This window comes from Aquila chrysaetos, chromosome 12 (assembly GCF_900496995.4).
Source record: "Aquila chrysaetos chrysaetos chromosome 12, bAquChr1.4, whole genome shotgun sequence".
NCBI classification, from domain to species: domain Eukaryota; kingdom Metazoa; phylum Chordata; class Aves; order Accipitriformes; family Accipitridae; genus Aquila; species Aquila chrysaetos.
In genome coordinates this window covers 4,018,912-4,037,568 of record NC_044015.1, presented here as the reverse complement: position 1 = coordinate 4,037,568, position 18,657 = coordinate 4,018,912, and the positions used below count along the sequence as shown (strand labels likewise).

The 18,657-nt window shown below is 50.6% G+C and overlaps 1 long non-coding RNA gene across 1 annotated transcript; it reads right to left on the bottom strand.

Annotated features, from left to right (window-relative positions):
- Positions 1-17,385: 17,385 nt before the first annotated feature.
- Positions 17,386-18,516, bottom strand: LOC121233726. Its single transcript, XR_005933762.1, has 3 exons — positions 18,368-18,516; positions 18,127-18,230; positions 17,386-17,432 (listed from the first exon to the last, which is right to left on the bottom strand). It is a non-coding gene; the product is annotated as an uncharacterized LOC121233726 (long non-coding RNA).
- Positions 18,517-18,657: the final 141 nt, after the last annotated feature.

Below are 18,657 nucleotides of genomic sequence, written 5' to 3'. Positions count from 1 at the left end.
AAACAGTCACAAAGCTGTGGATTGAGAACTGTTCCGAATGGCACACGTGACGTGCGGTGACAGATCACTTAGTTCAGAAGTTGATGTGAGATTGTAGCACGGACAGAACAAAGAGGCCGTTCAGGTAATGGGCTTGGCAGGACCAAATGCGGTTGACAGGAAGACTTATTGTTATATGATTAATAGTCTCAGTAATCCCTACATGTGAAGACAAATAACGCTGTGTTTTGGAGAAGCTTCCTGGTTACTGCCCTTGCTGATCCAGCAAGTGACGGCAGAGCTTTGGATGCTGAGCTCTCACCCAGGTGAGCACAGGAAAATGCAAGGGCTGGACTCCCTGTGCTAACAGGGCAAATGTTGCTCACCCAGGGATGCTAGCAGGTGAACAGCTGAGACCATTTACCTTCAAAGAGGTCACCAAGCACAGTGAATCCATAATGATGGCTTTGCAAACACACTGGATTCATCCACATTACTAAATAAATGGGCCAGAGAGTACTTTTTGTCCCTGATGCCAAGAGACCCAGCTTGACTCCCATCTCCACTGCTTCTCAGTCATCTGTAGCCACATCCAGGCTTTTTGCAGGGAATGGTCTCTGCCCTGGGCTATCCTTGGACCATGTCTAGATGCTGTTTGAAGGATGCTGTTTGGCATGGAGCAAAATTGTGCCAAGGTGTGTGCAGTACAGATGATAATGGGATGGTGTTTAGACCTGTGCCGTGGGCCATTTAGTTTCCTACTGCATATGTAGCATGTGTAGCCCAGCGCTACAGCTGCAGGGTGAGTTCTTGGAAGCATTTATCTAATCAGACACCTTGTCCCAAGAAAAGACAGAGACTCCAAGAGGACAGGGCACGTCTCACAGCCCCATCAGCAATAGATCTCTGCTAGTATCAAGGCATTTAATATTTGCATTAAAATTAACTGGAAAAAAGTCTCTATGTACCTCCAATTTCTTTGAAAATCTTCTGCAGAGTCTACAAGAGAACAACACTACATTTCTCTGCTCCAGTCACTTTGGGCAGACTGCAAAAAGTAAGAGCAGGGCAAAGCAGTGGGAGGAATGCAGAATTCCTTTGCGAAGACTCACCAGGGAGCTCTGCCCAGGGCACTCACAGCTTCAGTCTCCAGCTGCTCCCTGCTCATCTCTTGCAGAACATTTTGTTGAGGCTTTCCAGGAACCAAGATGTTTTGGGAGATGATCATCAATAGGCAAATACCAGCATAGTTCCAGTGGTAGTCCTAAACATGCAGCTGAGATTCAGTGGGTAGGATGGGTAGGTCTTGTCCAAACGCCACGAGTGTTGATGCTCCCTTTCATCACCCTGAGCCTTTTTGGCTGCACAGACCTAAAGTAAGTGTCAATAGGAGCTCTCATCCTGCCAAATTTCTTATGTGTGTTTCCAATATAAGGGAGGAGGATCAGGGAGATGAGAGGGGCCCAACCACAAAAGGTACAACAGGTCCTAAGATGCTGAGCGTGTTGTTTGTGCCTCGTTGTCTAACCACATGCCCTGGTAGGCATCCAGCAATGGGTTTCTGATCTTCTAGGCTAGACCCACCTCATGGTACAGCCCTGTAAGAGCAGAGCAGAAAGATGCAGCTACCAAGAACAAATTTAGCAATGCCTGATCCAAAGCTCTTTAATGTCAGCAGGGAGACTGGGATGGGAGTGTGGGGTTGGCAACCAGCCCTGAACACCAGCAATCGCCCAAACCCTGCATCCCCTTCGCTATCTGCCTCCCTGGGTGGGACAAACCTCATTACCACTGTCTCTCCCCAGACTGCCCCATGGTTTTGCTCTGTCTATATTATATCACCAGTCCTGTGCATTCACCGGGACCACAGCTCCTCCCGGAGGGCAACACCACCCTTTGGTATGGGTCCGACTCCTTGCGGGACCCCAGGCCAGGCAGCCCCACTGCTGCTCCCAACAGGCTCCAGTCTTCACAAGAGTGGCAGGGAGTGGTGGAGAAAGGTTGTGAACTGTTTGTATTCCCAAGAACATGCTATTTCCTTCTACAGAGAAAAAAAAACCAAACCCAACAATTACTTGTGCTGCACCCAGAGCTGAACGACGCCAGAGGGATGCCAGCTCTAACGGCCCCTCTTGCCCAGGCCACGTTCACACACAGCGCTGAAAGGCTCCAGCGTTCTTCTGGGAAGGAATAAAGTTCTTTTTTCCCCATCAGCTTTGGGAATCAGAGATGCTCTGTGTCTCCAGCATGCCCAAATGCATCTGTAAATTCAGCAAAAATTTACAATTTATGACAAAAATTGACAATATAACAATTTATGCTCCCTTCCCTGATTCGATAGCAGCCCAACACATGGTGTGCTGCTCCCCCCCAGCTGTCCCTGTCCTGCCCATTCCTGAAATCATCAAGTGTCTTTCCCAGGTCAAGAGCCAAGATTCTACATTTCTCAGCATTTAGTAATCAGCATGTGATGGCGTCAGGGTAGGATTTCAGCAACTGCAAATAGTAACACCTCAGAAATCCATCTTGGTGCAAACAATCCAAATAGACAGAGCTGGATACTTAAATAGAACAAAAGCTACATGGGAACATAGAAACATCCCTGGTGGGTGAGGGAGGGCCTGATTTTTAAAAGTGATGTTTCCTAGTGCACATGCAATCTGAATCATAGAATCTTAGAATACCAGGTTGGAAGGGACCTCAAGGATCATCTGGCCCAACCTTTCATGGCAAAAGCATGGTCTAGACAAGAAGGCCCTGCCAGACTTGTTGAGCCGAATCTTAAGTGTCCAATGTTGGGGAATCCACCACTTCCCTGGGGAGATTATTCCAATAGCTGATTGTTCTCATTGTGAAAAATTTTCTTCTTGTGTCCAACCAGAATCTCCTCAGGAGTAATTTGTACCCATTACCCCTTGTCTTTTCTGTGTGACTTGTGTAAAAAGGGAGTGTCCATCTTCTTTGTGGCCACCCTTTAAATAGTGGAACATGGTGATATGGTCTCCACTAAGCTTTATGTTCTCAAGGCTGAAGAAACCCAGTTCTCTCCGCCTTTCCTCATATGGCAGGCTTCCCAGTCCTTTGATCATCTTTGTGGCCCTTCTCTGGACCATCTCCAGCCTGTCCATGCCTTTTTTGCATTGCGGGGACCAAAACTGAACACAGTATTCCAGGTGTGGCCTGAGAAGCACTGAGTAGAGTGGGATGATGACTTCTTTATCTCTGCTGGTGATGCCTTTGTTGATACAAGCCAGCGTCCTCTTGGCTTTCTTCGCCGCAGCAGTACATTGTTCACTCATATTGAGCTTGTTGTCCACCAGGACCCCCAGGTCCCTTTCCACGGAGCTGCTCCCCAGCCAGGTAGATCCCAGCCTGCACTGCACTCCTGGATTATTTTTTCCCAAGTGCAAGACCTTACACTTGTCCTCATTGAACTTCATAAGGTTCTTGTTAGCCCCCTCTTCGAGCCTACCCAGGTCTTCCTGCAGGGTGGCTCTCCCTTCCAAAGTATCTGCTTCCCCACTGACTTTGGTATCATCAGCAAACTTCATCAGGCTACACTTGATCCCATCATTGAGATCACTTAGGAAGATATTAAGCGTTGGACCCAATAGCGATCCCCAGGGGACCCCACTTGTGACAGGTTGCCAGTTTGAAAAGGAGCTATTTACCACTACCCTCGGGGTGCAGCCTGTCAGCCAGTTCCCCACCCACCGCACAGACCACTTGTCTAGACCGTAACGCATCAGCTTCTCTAGGAGGAGACTGTGGGAAACCATATCTGCCAACAGGCAGCTTTCTGGTTTAGAAACATTTCTTCCGTCTCACACGAACCCATCCCGTGCCGGGCTTGGAGAGAGTTGAGGAAAGAGGGAGCAACCGTACTCTTGGCTCTGGGAATTTGCTTTTCTCAGCCTCGCAGAACTAGATGGTGAGGCCAATTTCCCCCCACCCCTGAAGACTTTTCCAGCCTGTGCCTGGATACCCCTGATGGTTTTTGAACTGAGGGACAGTCGCTGTGAGATTTGTTAGGGCTCATGGAGTCCCAACAGCTGCTTCAGCCCTGCCCTTCTCCCCAGACTATGCCCAGCATCTACAAAGTGCCCAGAATCTATATGCTGAATGCTACCACGAATCTGCCGACTGGAGATCAGCCAACTGCCCACTCCCAACAGCTTCACTGCTTCCAACGAGTTTCATTATGTCTATGCTTCTGTTCCCATTCCCAGACCAACCTGGACTCCCAGCGTCCTATGAGGATATGGACTTGAAAAAAGTATACAACAAAGTTATATCCACAGCTGCGCAGCAGCCCAGGAGCAGAGGGCTCTTTTTGCTGAAGATGTTATTAATAAAACATCAGCAAATTTGAAATCCCACTGCCTCATTGTTTAGTTTGGTTCTGGTTTGCTTTTTGCCACATTTCGTAAAGAAATGTAGTCTGTGACAGTGCTGCAATTCGATATTTTGCCTGCCCAGCATCCACATACCTGCTGGTCCCCTGTATCTTATGTGCCTGCCTTCCCAGGGAGTCACCACCTCCTCTCACGTGAAAAGTCCTGCAGAAATCTCACCAATGCTGTATCTTCAGTTTCATCTTCACTTCTTCCCTGCCTTTTTTTACATCCGACACAGAGGCTCTCCAAGACGGTTTCCAGTGGAGAAAACAAGATTTGACCCACCTCTGTGTTCAAAGCTATGCTCAACATCTGGGGAAGGCTCAGGGGAGTTCACAAGACAATAGCTATTTCATAGGTTTATACTTAAGACCAGGAACGACCACTCCATCCTCCAGCTGGGCCTGGAAGGACATCATCCACACAGGGACCAGCTGGCTAAAACACACCACCCCCGGACATATCAAGGTAGATTTGGGAGCTTTCGTCTGGCTTTAAAATTCAGCAGGTGAGGATCTAAGCTCTTTTTCTCCTCTCTGAAGGCCTTCCGCACCCACTGCTCTCGTCCCACAACATTAAGAATGTTCTGTAACCCAGCCACGAGTGCGGATGGCAAAACAGAGCATGTCGGGGCATTTCAGAGGCAGCTCCAATGCTACCCGTAGCCCTGCCATCGCCCCAAGCCTCCACTTCAAAACAGAAGGTAGATAAGACATTGCCTGCTAATGGCTTTCCATATAAATATTAGGAGCTTCCCTCTCAACCAGTTTACTCTGTGCACTGACCCCTTCACTGGGGTCACAGGGAATGGGAAAATGTGGGAGGTCCCCAAGTTTTATAAATGAGAGGGTTTCCCTGCATAGACACGTACCATGAGGCACCCGGGAGCCAAAGACACTGATTAATGGTACCAAGAAGGTCTGTTGTAGGGGAGCAGCGTCTGAGCAGTGCTGGGGAGGGATTAGCGAGAGATTTAGCAGTTCAGGTGGATTAAGGGTGATTTGTCACTTGTCTGCCGTGGGTCTCCACAAAAAAAAAAAAAAAAATTAAAAATGGCCAAGGGCTGAAAATCATTTAGCGTGAGAGCAGGAGATGAAAACGTGGTCATTCCCTTCGGGTTTGATGAAGCTGAGGTTCAAATGTTGGTCCAGGTACCTAATACGGGCTGATGGGTGGATGCACAGTTGGTCTGAGGAGTGGGTGAGACAGAGGTTACCTCCAGCAGCAACTTGCCATCTCCTCCACTGCAGCATGTGCAGCTCCCATCAGCTCCCGGAGCCCCTTCACGTCCTGCAGCTCAGCTATAGCCATGCGAGCAGGACCCCCGTGTCTCAGAGGCTGCAAAGACAAGTTGGAGCTCCCCATGCATGAGATAACAACCCAAAACAGAGAAGAGGAAGATTGGGACACTGGCCACACCCTTGCAAATCATCCTTTGGAAAGGCTGAGCTGCACCCCAGAGACAGCCTGCTTGCAGCTGATTCCAGGTCTCCAGCTGCACACTTTGGTTGCCAGAGGAAAGCAGGTTTGGGCAGTGACCCCCCATATGCACAGCATCTATTTTTTTCAAGAAAAGGCGAGGGGAGGGTCTAGAAGGGGAAAATGTAATAGACAAGTAGCTGGAAATGTAACTAATAAAATTATAATGAAGACCATGCTAGCAACGCATCTCTGGTTTCAGAGGAAATCTAGATAAACAAATAAAGGTGCAGTTGAAGGACCACAGGTCTCAGGTTGCAAAGAGTAACACGGGACACACTGCTCTATAATTTGATTCTTGCAGAGGGGACCATTTTGGAGTTCCCTGAGCATGCTTGACTCAAGTTATTTCCCCGAGCCTTCCCTAAGGATGGGGCGGATGTGGAAGAACCAACGAGGCAGCGAACCACCCTCCCCCAGCTAATGAAAACCAGCACCCCAGCAAGGGTTTGTCAGGAAAACACAAAGCAAACCCCAATGGAACGGGAGCAATTTGGGGAGCTGGAGCTGGGCAGGCGCACTCCCACGCCAGGACAGCTCCCAGCTGCTATCTGCTATATGCAGCCTTGATTAAAACACCATTTCTCTACAGGGTTGACAAGTCCAAGTAACTCCAGGTGAGCACCATGGGCTCAGCCTCCAAAATCCTGTCCAAAGCCAGCGGCATGTTCCACCAGGAGATGCCCTGGGAAGGCTTTGGTAGAGCCAAGGATCAGCCAAGGTGTCCATCCCATTTCCTGAGATCTCATTTGGGGCCAACTGGGGGGCTCTGTTTCATTTATTTCAAAATGCTTCATTTTGCGCTGCAGAGAATTGGGCTGTTTTGCTGTTTATTTTTGCATTGTACTATGCTAGCCTCAAGTTTCTAAACAGAAGTCACTTCCAACTCCAAAATGGAAAATGTTGCTCTTGCAAAAGGAAAATGCAAACATTTCCATTGTGGCCACACAGGTTTTTTTTCTCCCCACCCCACTAAAATCTTTCTGCATTGAGAAATCCATCTGCAATGACACTTGGCTGCAAAAAAGGGTTTAAATCAGCCTTTCTAATAACCACTTCCCAAAGCCAAAGCTTTGGGAAGCTGCTCCCAAAGTGCTCCAAGGTGCGTGCTCCCAAGATGACCACCTCTTTGCAGAGCCTGAGGGAAACACCCTGCTCATGGTGCCCATCTCAGGTTTGTGTCAGGGATAGGACAAAATTCAGGGCACGTGCAAGATCTAACAAGCAGCACCTTTTCCATTTGGACCATTCAAAATACGTGGTGGCCACCTCACTTTTCTGCTTACAGGTTGACCAAACCACCCCGCTTTTCAATGCTTTGACTACCACCATCGATGTGAACCAAGCTTCCCAGCCCAAGCGGGGCCCTGTTTCCACACTCCCTCCCCAGGACCACGCTTGGACCTGGCGGCAGCGTGGAAGGAGGCTCAGCTGGTTCCCATCTACGTCCTCCCAGCAGCTGCCCCCAATGAGCTCCAGATGCGGGACTGGGTGTGCAAGGGCACGAGGCGCTGCGCTGGAGGGAGAAGGCGGAGGCAGCCGAGGCTGCTGCTTTTGTCTCCTTCACTTTGTTTATGAAAAGAGAATTAGCGCGTGGTTGCCAACAATTTACTCTGGTGAGGGCGCTCCTCCAGAAATACTTTTACTGCCGTCACAGCGAGCGGACACGGCTTGCCTTCTTCCATCAGCTTTCTCACCACCAGCCGGGGCTGCTGAGACCTGAGACCCAAGAGTGGCCACTAATTGCCGGGGAAGCTGATGCTTGAGCCCATCCCAGCCTCTCACAGCAGGTCCGCAAGAGTGGGTGGTCAAGCAGCCAGGAGCAGTTGCAAGAAGAGCAAAGCCCGTTCTGCTCCAACATCTTCCCAAATGTTTCTTTTACTCGGCACAGAAGGTCCAGCTGGCATTGACTTTGGGGTACCCCAAAGGCTGTAACATCTCATGAGTCACATCCCGGCTGGGATGCAAAGCCCTGCAGTCCTCTGGGCAGGGAAGGTGGCTGTAAAATGAGCGTGCTGGGCTGCAGGAGGCTCTTCTCCAAGAAACCACATCATAGAACTCAAGAAGGCACCACTGTGGCAGCCTTGGGTAGGAGGGAATCAAGATCTAGTATTTTAGAGCAAAACTTAACCCCCCGAGTGCTCTGAATGATACAGAAGGCAGGTGACAGCTAGTGCCCGCAGGCTGCAGAGCATGCCCTTGGACAGGGAGCTCACCTGTGCTGCTGTGCCAACCATGGACATCATGTTTTTGGAGAGCTCTGCTGGATTTGGGGCAGGATGGGAGTCCAAAAACTGGAGGAAGCTGAAGCCCCATTTCCCAGCAAGATGGGGTCAGTGTGTTTTTCCTCCCAGCACTGCGTAGGCCTGCTGATAGATAATTGGATTAAGAGCGAGCCAGCATCTGTTCAAAGTTATTTATTGCTTTTAAGAGGCGAGATTTATTTGGAATTATTTTTGTCTTATCTTATTTTTGGTGCCTGTGTTGGGTGTGAGTTATGGAAATGTTTGGATGCACCAGCATCCCCTCTGCGTGGCGTCAAACATTTGCCAGGCAAAGGCAGCCCCGTGTTAGCCCTGGGGAGGCTTTGGCAGGAGCCTCCCTGCTCTGTAGCTGACGCGAGCATCCTCCTGCACTTCCCGAGCCGGACCACCGAGCTGTTTGCCAGCGTCATAGTTTATCACCCTCCCCAGGATAGGTGGCATGGGGTGAGGTGCACCATGGAGGATGCTCCGCAGTCCTGCTAGCCACCCACCGTGCCTCCCTTCCTATGCCACCAACAGTTTGCAGGAGGAATTCCTCTTGCTCCGCACACCCATCCTACTGATGTTTTGGATGCTTTTGATGTTCTCCAAAGCTGCTACCGCTGCTTTATGAGCTCATTTGGGAGCTGCTTTTGTACAGAATAAAAAGAAATCACAGCTGGATTGAGGGCAAATGGCAGGAGCTTCCAGCCAGGGCAGAGGGCTGTGCACACCACAGCATTTGCCCCCAGCTCCTGCTGTCATTTCCTTTCCACCAGCTTGAAAACCCAGCACTGGTTGGAGGAAGACTGGGAGGATTCCTGCAGATGCCCCAGCACTTCCCACATGCCCATGGGACCATGCCACAGGGCTAGAGAGGGACGGTCATGACTGTGGTTTGGGAGAGGGATTGGTGAAGGGCAACACCGATACCTGGGAGCTGGATGATCCTCGTGCCAGAACCTCTGGGCAAATAACAGCCCTCTGCCCTCCCATGGCAGCACAGCACCAGTGATGCCCAGTGGCTGCTGGAGCTGGAAGTAAGAAAAGACCTACCTGTGGTCCCCCTCCTCCATCCAACCCTCAGCTTTCACCACCAGAAAGGCCTTCTAGTCCCATTTTTTCCAAATTTTCCCCTCCAGGACCCTCCAGCGGCAAAGGCTGGACCAGAGGCAGGGGTTCAGGCGCTCCCAGCCCAGCTGAAAGACACAGCAACATCCGCAAGGTGCGGCCATGCAAAGGGAAGGGAAAGAAAACACAGCTGGGACCGGGCAGGGATGAGCAGGGCAGTTTGTGCCCGCAGGGACCGCTTTGCAGGCGAGCGTGCGTCGGCAGCTGTGTTCGAGGTACGTGTGTGCTGCCCACACTGGTGCGCACACATGTGCCGGTTACACGTGTACGTGCGCGCTTCCCCAGACCTGACATCTGAAATCCTACCTGGGATGCCTGCGGCTCACCAGCCCTCCTTCTCCCAGCCCTGCCCTGGCAGCCACCCAAACCAGCACTGACATGTTTAGGATGTTTTCCTCCTCCATCAGCTCGAATAGGCCATGCTGCCTTGTGGCAGTCCATCTCCACAGCGAAGCCTTCACGTCCCATCTCGGCTGTTCTTCCGCAGCTCACGTTCAGCTTCTGACCGCCCAGCTTCAATGGGGTGACCCACAGCTTTGATTTTGCTGTGGATTTGTTTTCCAGGGGGAAATTCATGAGGTTCTTGACCTGTTAACAAAACAAAAAGAGAGAGGTAGATATTTAATTAAAGTGTCACCTTGCTGCCAGGGTCCTTAGAGTTTCAACTGTACCTGCACCATGGTTCCGAATTGCCACAGATGGGTGCTCTCTCTAGGGATGAGGCGAAACCCAGGTGGTTGTTTCAAACCATCACCCATCCACAAGCTGGGTCGGGCCAGCTTTGCCCCTGCATTCACATGGCCAAGGCGGCAGCAAAGGTTTAACTCCAAGGCAGGGAGGTCTCCTGTGTCCCCCAGGATGCTCCGCCACGGTCCCTGCAGCTGAGGACTCACCCCAGGTCAGCTTCTGGCAGTCCCAGCGCATCAGGTCCCCACTTCTTACACAGGCAGCATTGGCTACACGGATGTTTATCTCTCCCGGCCGCCCTGGGATTTCTGGAGAAATGAGCTATCCTGACAGCTGGGGGATGCTGGCCCTGCGAGAGGAGGGCCCAGGCTGGATCCAGACACTGGACATCTCGACCAGCAGTGGAAACACATGCATGTAATTTCCCAGTGCACAGAAACACCCTTTGGGGCCGTCCTCTTCACAGAGGCATTTTTCCCTTACTTCATCATTCTAAATAGTGAGGATTTTTTTTTCCCCCAATTGAGCTGCAAACCCTTTTCCACAAGGCTGCCACAGCACTGCTGGGAATGAGCTGGGCCAGGAGCCCCCCCCCCTTCCCCAGGAGGCCAGGCCAATTTTTTTACTCGCTCTTATTCACTACAACTCTGCCAAGAAGGTGCTCAGTATTTTACAAGCCTCACAAGAGTCCGTCTGCCCAGAGATATGATTCAGGACAGCTTCTTGCATGGGCTGGCATAAAACCAAACTTTTCTGATTTAAGCCTATCTGTTTGGAAAGGGATTAAGCAGAAATAAGCAGCTGTTTTGCAGAATAACAATGAGAGCGCAGGATCTGGGCTCTTGCCTGGCTCAGCAAGAGCTTCCCGGGAAGACAGGTCCTAAATCACAGCGAGGGGAGCCCATCCTGCCGGGAAGTCCTTCCCCAGCACCAGGGAAGCTGAGGCAGCCGTGGGAGGGACACATTGCAAAAGATTTGTTTGGGTTGTTTTGGTTTCCCCTGCTCTGAGTGGATTTTAGTGGAAGTATTTTACAACCCTTTGAAAAAAATGAAAGCCAACAGCCACCACTAAAGCATGTTTTTTGTCCTGGGGAGGAGGATCCCCTCTCCCTGGCAGGGAGGGCAGAAGGGGTGGGAGAGCGGAGCCAGTTCAGGACACGGCTCTCTGGGATGCTATGGGAAGGACCTCCCGCTCCAAGATGGGTTCTCCCTTCAGAAAGGGCTGTGCAGTGGTACCCGAGCTCAAAGAAATCCCTGGGGCGGGTGACATTGTCACCCAGATTTAAAGCAGTTTTGATGCAGTTGTGGCACCTGGCTTTGCAGGGATTAAAGCAAACAAAGAGCAATTCAGTGCTGGGTGAGTGCTCAGACACCCACGAACATCATCAGAGCAAGATGGGCTCCTTCGTGTCAGCTGAGCAAGAGTAATGGCAGCGGCTTTCCTGAGCTCAGAGTGGGGTTATGCTAACCCCATCACCCAAACGGGCCAAGGACATGCACGGTGTTAAATTTAGCTAAGTGGTGTTAAACCACAAAGGCTTGCCCATGCATCTGCATTTAAGGAGCATCTCCAAAAAGGGTTCCCACAGTTCCAGGAGCTGAATTTATGTTGCCTGCTGAGAGCTGGGGTGCTTTTTGCTTGGGCTATTCCTGATTAAACCAACAGCAGAGCAGCATGAAACTACAAAGAAAAGAAACTGTTGCTGCAAAAGCTGGAAAATGCCATTTACTTCCCACTGAGCATGAACAGGCGCCAAGACCTGAGCGATGGAAAAGCGGCATCTTTCTTTAAATAGCTTACTGTCATTGATAGTGCCTCAGTCTGCTCTGTATCACTACTGGGAAAAGCTTATGCCAATGCCAGACCATCACCTGTACGTGCATCTGTGGTATCTGAAGGCTGTAGCAAGGCAAAGCTTAAAGAATAAAAACCCTTTAGAGGGGAAAATGTATTTTCAGATTGTCAGCTGCACTCGCTCAAAATCAGTTATAACCTCACTCCACATGTGGTGGCATTTTAATGAATTCCCCCTTTCTCCCAGGACCACGCTCTAACCTAATTCACACCAGCAAAGGGTGTTTCTAACTCTGCTCCAGCCAGCTCCCCGGGCGCTCCCGCCTGACGTCAGCGGCAGCAGAGTGATGTCCCAACACCATCCCAGGCCTGATTCTGCACAGCTTCTGCTGCCGTTTGCGCTCCCAAAATGGGGCCAAGGTGCTTCTCCTGCTGGCATCCACCACTGCTGGGTATGGGCTATGCAGACGCAGACCCTCGAGGAGTCAAGATTTACTGGGGTACAAAAATTTGGGTAACTTGGAGCAGAAGACAACACACGATGTCTCTCCTTTTCCACTTTTTTCCCTCTTGAGAACGTCAAAGAGTGAATAGTTACAAATAGCCATGTCTTCACAATGTGCTGCTCATAGGGCTGTTGTGTGGGGCTGGTTTGGGGTTTTTTTTCTCTTCCAGTTTGGGTGATATGGATATTTTGCAAAATGTGTCACCAGCCTATGGACAAGGATGCTGTTGTACCTCTTAAAAATGCCTTCTGGTTCAATGGCCACATCTCCAGCGAGCATAAAGCAGCATCATGAGCTCTGCAGGCTCCAGAAACCTCCATGAGTCACATCAGCAACCAAAGGCACTCAAGTCCTCCCCAAAAAACCAAAGGACCCTCTGCCATATCCCTCTTGCCCTGAATTCATCAGCTGGCTTCTCCAGTAACACACTCAGCATGTCATCAGGAAGGAATTTGTGCTCTGTTTGATAATCGGAGATGAATCAGTACAGCAGCGAAATCCTCAGACCACAAAGCATTTCAGCAGGTCTTTTAAGCCTCCTGCTCTTGTGTGTAAGCTGTCCAAGGACCCACTCATTCCCGGGCATCTCTGGCCCCACTCATAAATCAAAGCATTCCAGTCCTGGTTTCCTCTACACGACCATGAACACTCACAGAGGTTTCTTCTTTAGCAAACTTAATCTGGGCACTTGTTCAAAAATGTTAAAATTACCTGCTCCTTTTATGATATAATGACAGCCTGTGGAGGCATAATTTAGCCCAGACGTGAAGACGTCTGTTTTAAGGTTAAAAAGTCCTCCAAGCTAAACTTTATCCAACAGCAGCAATGAAAAATCAACTTGCCTTCTGTTAATTTTGGTTCCTCTCATTAATAAAGCCATGCAGGATCACAGCCAGGAGAGTCCGGCTTTACTTTATCCCAACTTCACATATTCAGTGCAAGGTTTAATCTGTTTCACGGCACCGGATCCCAACAAGGATATAAAATGATCTGGTTGCTAACCTAACTTGATTCCCGTTGCCATCACCTGCCCTTGCCCTCATGGAGACCCTCCAACTCGAGGCTTGCATGTCAGGAGGCCCTCGTAGGTTGTTCTCAAGGTCCTGGTTCAGCCAAGGGCTTGGACAACAGGTTAATTCCACCAAAACTCATCTGTCTCTACCATTGGCCACGCATTGACCACAAGGTCTTTTAAAACCTTAAGTGAAAAGGTCTCTGGGAGGCCAGATCAATGGATAAACACATTAGTTCAGAGAATACATAGCTCTGCTACTGAGAGACAGTTTCTCTCGCTACCTGCCTACCCCAGAGCTGTGCCCAGGAGCCCCATCCCCATGCAGGTCCTGCTCCCCTGACATGCAAACCCTGCTTCGCCCCTCAAAGCACTCAAAATCCGCAGTCAGGGGAGAGCAGCAATGAGTCCGAAGGGGAGCAGGAACCAGCCCCACATGCTGGGGCAGTCCGCGTACTCCGGGGGCTGACATAGGTTTTTGGCTTGTTTAACCTGCACTTCTCTGCTCAAGTGGCTCTTTGCAGCCCGCAGGAGGCAATGTCCTCGTGTGCCATCAATGCACGGTGACGTCTGCCACTTCACGGCTCCTTCCCATCACAGTATTTCCAGGGAACTCCAGTGCTCCCACACAGGGCAGTTGCAGGGAGAGAGTCTGAACCGCGATGCTGCTCTGAAACAAATGCAGGGGGAATAACTCTCTCCTACAGGGATAAAAAGGAAAGACCCATTAATCCAGCCTGTAGGGGATAGGGACAGGTATTCATGTGCCGTCAGGGCAGCTGATGGGTTTTGCATTAACGTCTCCCCTTTCTCAGGCTGGCCCGAGCACAGCGTGGGATCCGTGCCGACCCCGGTGCCTCGCTTGCTCAGAGACCCGCAGGCGAGTGTACCGAAGGGACGCAATGACAACCACGCGGAGCAAACGACATATTCCCGAATCATCTCGTAACATCCCCTCCCAAAATCTCATCCAGGCAGCACATCCTTCCCCAGGCTGGTGGTGCCGGTGGGCAGCAAAGGAGGCTCCCAGGGATGCGGAGAGCCGTAAAGCCCCTCTGGTGCCCGGTGTTCTGCGTGGTAGTGGCAGAAGGGAACCACTTGCCATCTGAGCGGGGCCCTACAGACAACCCCCGATTCCCCAAAACATGGGATCCTGGCGTCCCGTCCACTGCCGGCAGCCTGCCCTGCACAAAATGCCTCAGATCTGCATCCAGCACAGCAGGAAAGCCCTCCGGGAGGATATTTCACACCATCCTACTGTTTTGGATTAGACCCCAGCTGCCTCCTGAGCTGTTTAAATTTACAGGTCTGAGAAGTGAACTTTCCACCCAGGCAGGGGCTTGCCTAGACGAGGGACTGAGCAGAGAACATTGGGTTCAACACCTCTCCAAAAACAGCCAAGGGCCCATTACAAATCTGATTCCAGCCAGCATCAATCAGAAAATTACCCTCTAGTTATCAACTGCCCTTCGGTTTACTCTCCTTTGCATCCTGGATGCACCAGAAACACTTTGGAAATGCACACTGCCCATGGAAAAATGCCTTGCCGTGGAAAACAAACCCAAACCGACATCCATGTACCAGCCTCCCAGGAACCCAGGTGAGGCACCCTTTGCAATCAGCTCTGCCAGTGTTTCATTTAAGATTTTTCTGCCTCCCAGCAGGGAAATCCATCAGGAGTCAGTGTTACAGTGAGAAAAACTCACAGGTTTGCATGGGAACCCGCAGGTCCTGCACACAAAACAGCCATAGCGTGGGAGGGTTTCAGCACTTAAATATATTGCATTAGTGAAATGGGAACAAACAAGGATCTTTTCTCCCAGTCTATTAATTTTGTTAAGGTTAGGGTTGCTTTCTTTTCCCTTACAGACACTGACTGCTGGAGATGTCAGGCTTGCAGAGAAGAGCTGCTGTTGGTACCTCTTTGCAGCACCCTCTGGCTCTCGACAGGGAGCCAGGGAGACCCAGGGATGGGGACATCCTCAGGTCTTGATGCCAGTTTTCCAACATCACAGCAAACCAGCCCACGAAGGGAGAAACAGCCTTTCCACCCAAACCACATCCACCTCTTTAACCAGTTTCTCCATTTCTCCCGATTCCTCCAATGACCTAAGTCAGAGATGTAACCTCTACCTGCAAATCCAGCATCATTTTACCCCTACCTGGAGGGCCAATATCTACAGAAAGACAGGCACCCACCATCGCCGGGCTCAGCCGGTGGCTGAGGAACAGGGGCAGCACCCCGGGGAAGGCAGATTCGCATCCAGCACCGAGACTCAAAAAGCCCCAGCACCCACTCTGCACCAGCACCACCACCACGGGCTCCCACTGCAACATCTCCTACCCAGCAGAACCTCTCTGTAGGTTTTTGAGAGTAACGTGCATTTCTAGCACGGCCCAGTTGTCTGCAGGGAAAATTCCCAGGGAAAGGAGGATTTAGAAAGACCAAGAATGTAGGTAGCTCCCAAATGGAATGAGACGTTTCTGTGGATGTCAGGAACGGCTAGAGTGAGTACCATTAATGATAACCATCTTGGCCGAGATAGAAACCAAATGCTGCAGGACTCCCAGTAATATCCATCTGCTGGAGACCGAGACAAGAGCATCTCCCCCCATCTCTGCACATGATGTGTCTCTTCCACCGTCCATTGAGGGAAGGTCCCGGTGGGACTCTGGCTCTGCCCTGGCCGAGAAGCTTCCGTGAAGAGCAGAGGGCAGAGCGGGGAAGGGGCTGGCTGGGCAGGGAGAGCCGGGATAGGACAACGGAATATCCACACTGTGTACCTTTCCTTTTGAATCTGTAGCCCGGGCAACTCAAAAGCTCAAAGCGAAGAGACAAATGTGCCTCCACACCCTGGTAATTTATTCTAGCGGCCTCCTTGGAAACGCTGTGATTTCTAGCGCAATCTCACAACTATTCAGTCAGTACTCGCTCCCCACTTGTGATGCTTTAGCAGGGAAAGGGGGACAGCATCCCCACCACCCCGCAGCTGCCATGCAGTCACCAACCTCGCTGGCTCCGGCCCTGAGGGACCGCAGCCAGAACCGCAGTGCTTCGCAGGCAACTCCCCAAATTGCTCCCATGTGGGTGCCATGGCTCCAGCAGCCACCCGGAGCCCTAAGTGCTTCCAGGCTGGAGAAGCCCCGGCTGCTGCTTGGCGTCACTCGCACCGGGGAATGGGAGCCAGCGTCTCCCTGCTGCCTGTGCAAGCACACCACAGATGTCCCAGAGGGAACATTACAGCCTTCAGTTACCCAATTAAAAACGTGTTTGAGGGAATTTGATTACTCAGTTTGACAGAGGGAAGAAAACCCTCAGGGTCCTGGCAGCAGCGAGGATTTACGAGCTGGGGCTTCGCTTCAGGTCGCTCTGCCTGATCATGGTATGTAGTAAAGGAGAACAAAAAAAACCCAAAACCGGGGAGCAATGGTGTCTGCATTCCTGCCGCTTGAATCAGATGTCTTTCCTGGCAGCTCCAGTCCCCCCTGGCTCCAGGGACTCAGGGAAGGTGCAGCAGTGGGCAGGACGCACTGGAGCAGGTCGTCTCTGACATGGTGCCCCAAGGACTGCCTGTGGCATCCCGGAGAGCCGCACCCTAAACCAGCTCCACTCTCCCACTCCTATTCCTCAGGCGGGAGGGGATCAGAGCTGTAAATGCTTCCCCATCACTTGCGAACACCTCCTAGGGATGTGGTGAATGCTTTCTTCCCAGTTTGCTAAAGGGCGGAATCTGCCTTCTTTCCGATCCAGGGTAAACACAGGCCTGGCGTTACCCCTGCTGTGCGGCTGGGATGCTTGTTCCTTGGGTACCTCCTGCCTCCCTCTCCTTCATCTCCCTGTAAAAACATCACCCTCAGGTTGGGAAATGCGGGAAGACAAATCTCACAGCCATCTGCCTTATCGCAGCATGTGAACAGCATCCAGAAACGCCTCCAGACAAGATGATTACTAACAAGGGATTTGGGATCACGTATATTTATTGCCACAGCAGTGAATGGGGACATGTGGCCACCAAACCCCAGTGCAGGCTCAGAAGAAGCCAGCCCGGGGCTGAGCATCTCCCTTAGGGCCCCGGAGCATCCTCCTCCTCACCCTCCTCACCTGCTTCAGGCCACGGTCAAGGACAAGATGCCAAGTTAACTGCGCTCCCACCTTGTTCCTCGCTTGCCTTCGTGCATAGCACCAAAGTGTCTGGTGTTTCTCTTTACGGTAATATTAAAATGAAAGGAGAAAAGTTGTAAGTTATTTCAAAGGTCTTTGCTTCAAAAACATTCAAACCAAATTTACGCACCAAAGCCATAAATGTTCCTTTTATTGCACACACAAAATAACCCTCTGCAATATGATTCCTCTAAATTTATGGTTCTTCCAGAGCTATTAATTCAGCCCAGGTCTTTTCTTCTTCCCCCCCCCCCCCCTTTTTCCACCTTAAGTCAAATAATTCATAAATATTTCACGCTAGAGTGTACTTTATGAGCATTATTATGATCACTTGAATGTGGAAATGCCTGTGAAGTTATTACAATAGTTTTAATACACCACAGACACCCCAGTGGTACGGATAGCAAGGTATAAAGCAACTTCATCACACACTGGAGGGAAGAGCTCTCTTGAGAGACTGTGTATTTGGTCAAATAATAAGGAACCTGTAGCCCATATATGTCTCTGAATCGAGTCAATGAAAACATCTGGGGTGACTTTTAGTTTGCCACACTCCAGCTCAGGAGGGTTATGTGCATCGCTGGCCAGAGTGAGATGTGACTTAGGTCCACAAGTCTCCATATCATTTCGGACCCAAACCCAGAAAAAAGACCAAAAAAAAAAAAAAAAAAGTGTTCAGAGGTGCATCAGCAGGGCCATCATAAACACATTTAGAAGAGTGGGTAACTAACTTACTTGGAGTCCCAAGGCACGCAGGGAGGCACAGATAAGCCGAATTGCCCTTGTCAGAAAGCAGACAGTTTTTTCTGTCATCCTTGCACACATCACAGGATGGCATACTGTTGAAAACCAGAAATTAAGAGTCACAAGGCTGCATCACCCCGAAAGATATAGCTGAAAACCATTGGGTTCTTTAATGGAAAAAGGCAGAACACTACAGCTATTAAACTACACCTAGATGGAAATAGGAACTCACCAAAACTAAATGTGTTTTCCAGGATCGCTGAGCCATACAGGGCCTTTCCTCAGGGTATCTCAAGAAAGGGGCTTTGCACATGCTTCCGGATTCTGCATTTCTCCTCCTCATTCTCCCATGTAAAATGGATCACTGGGGGCAACCATGGCCCAGAAACTGTAAAGCCAAAAATCAGTGGGAGCATGTTTGAATTCCCCGAGAGATGCTGTAGGACGGCAACCCCTCCAGCACCCAAAACCAGCCGCCCCATGACCTTCCTCAAGACCACCCAGAAAGAGCTGCAAAAAGAG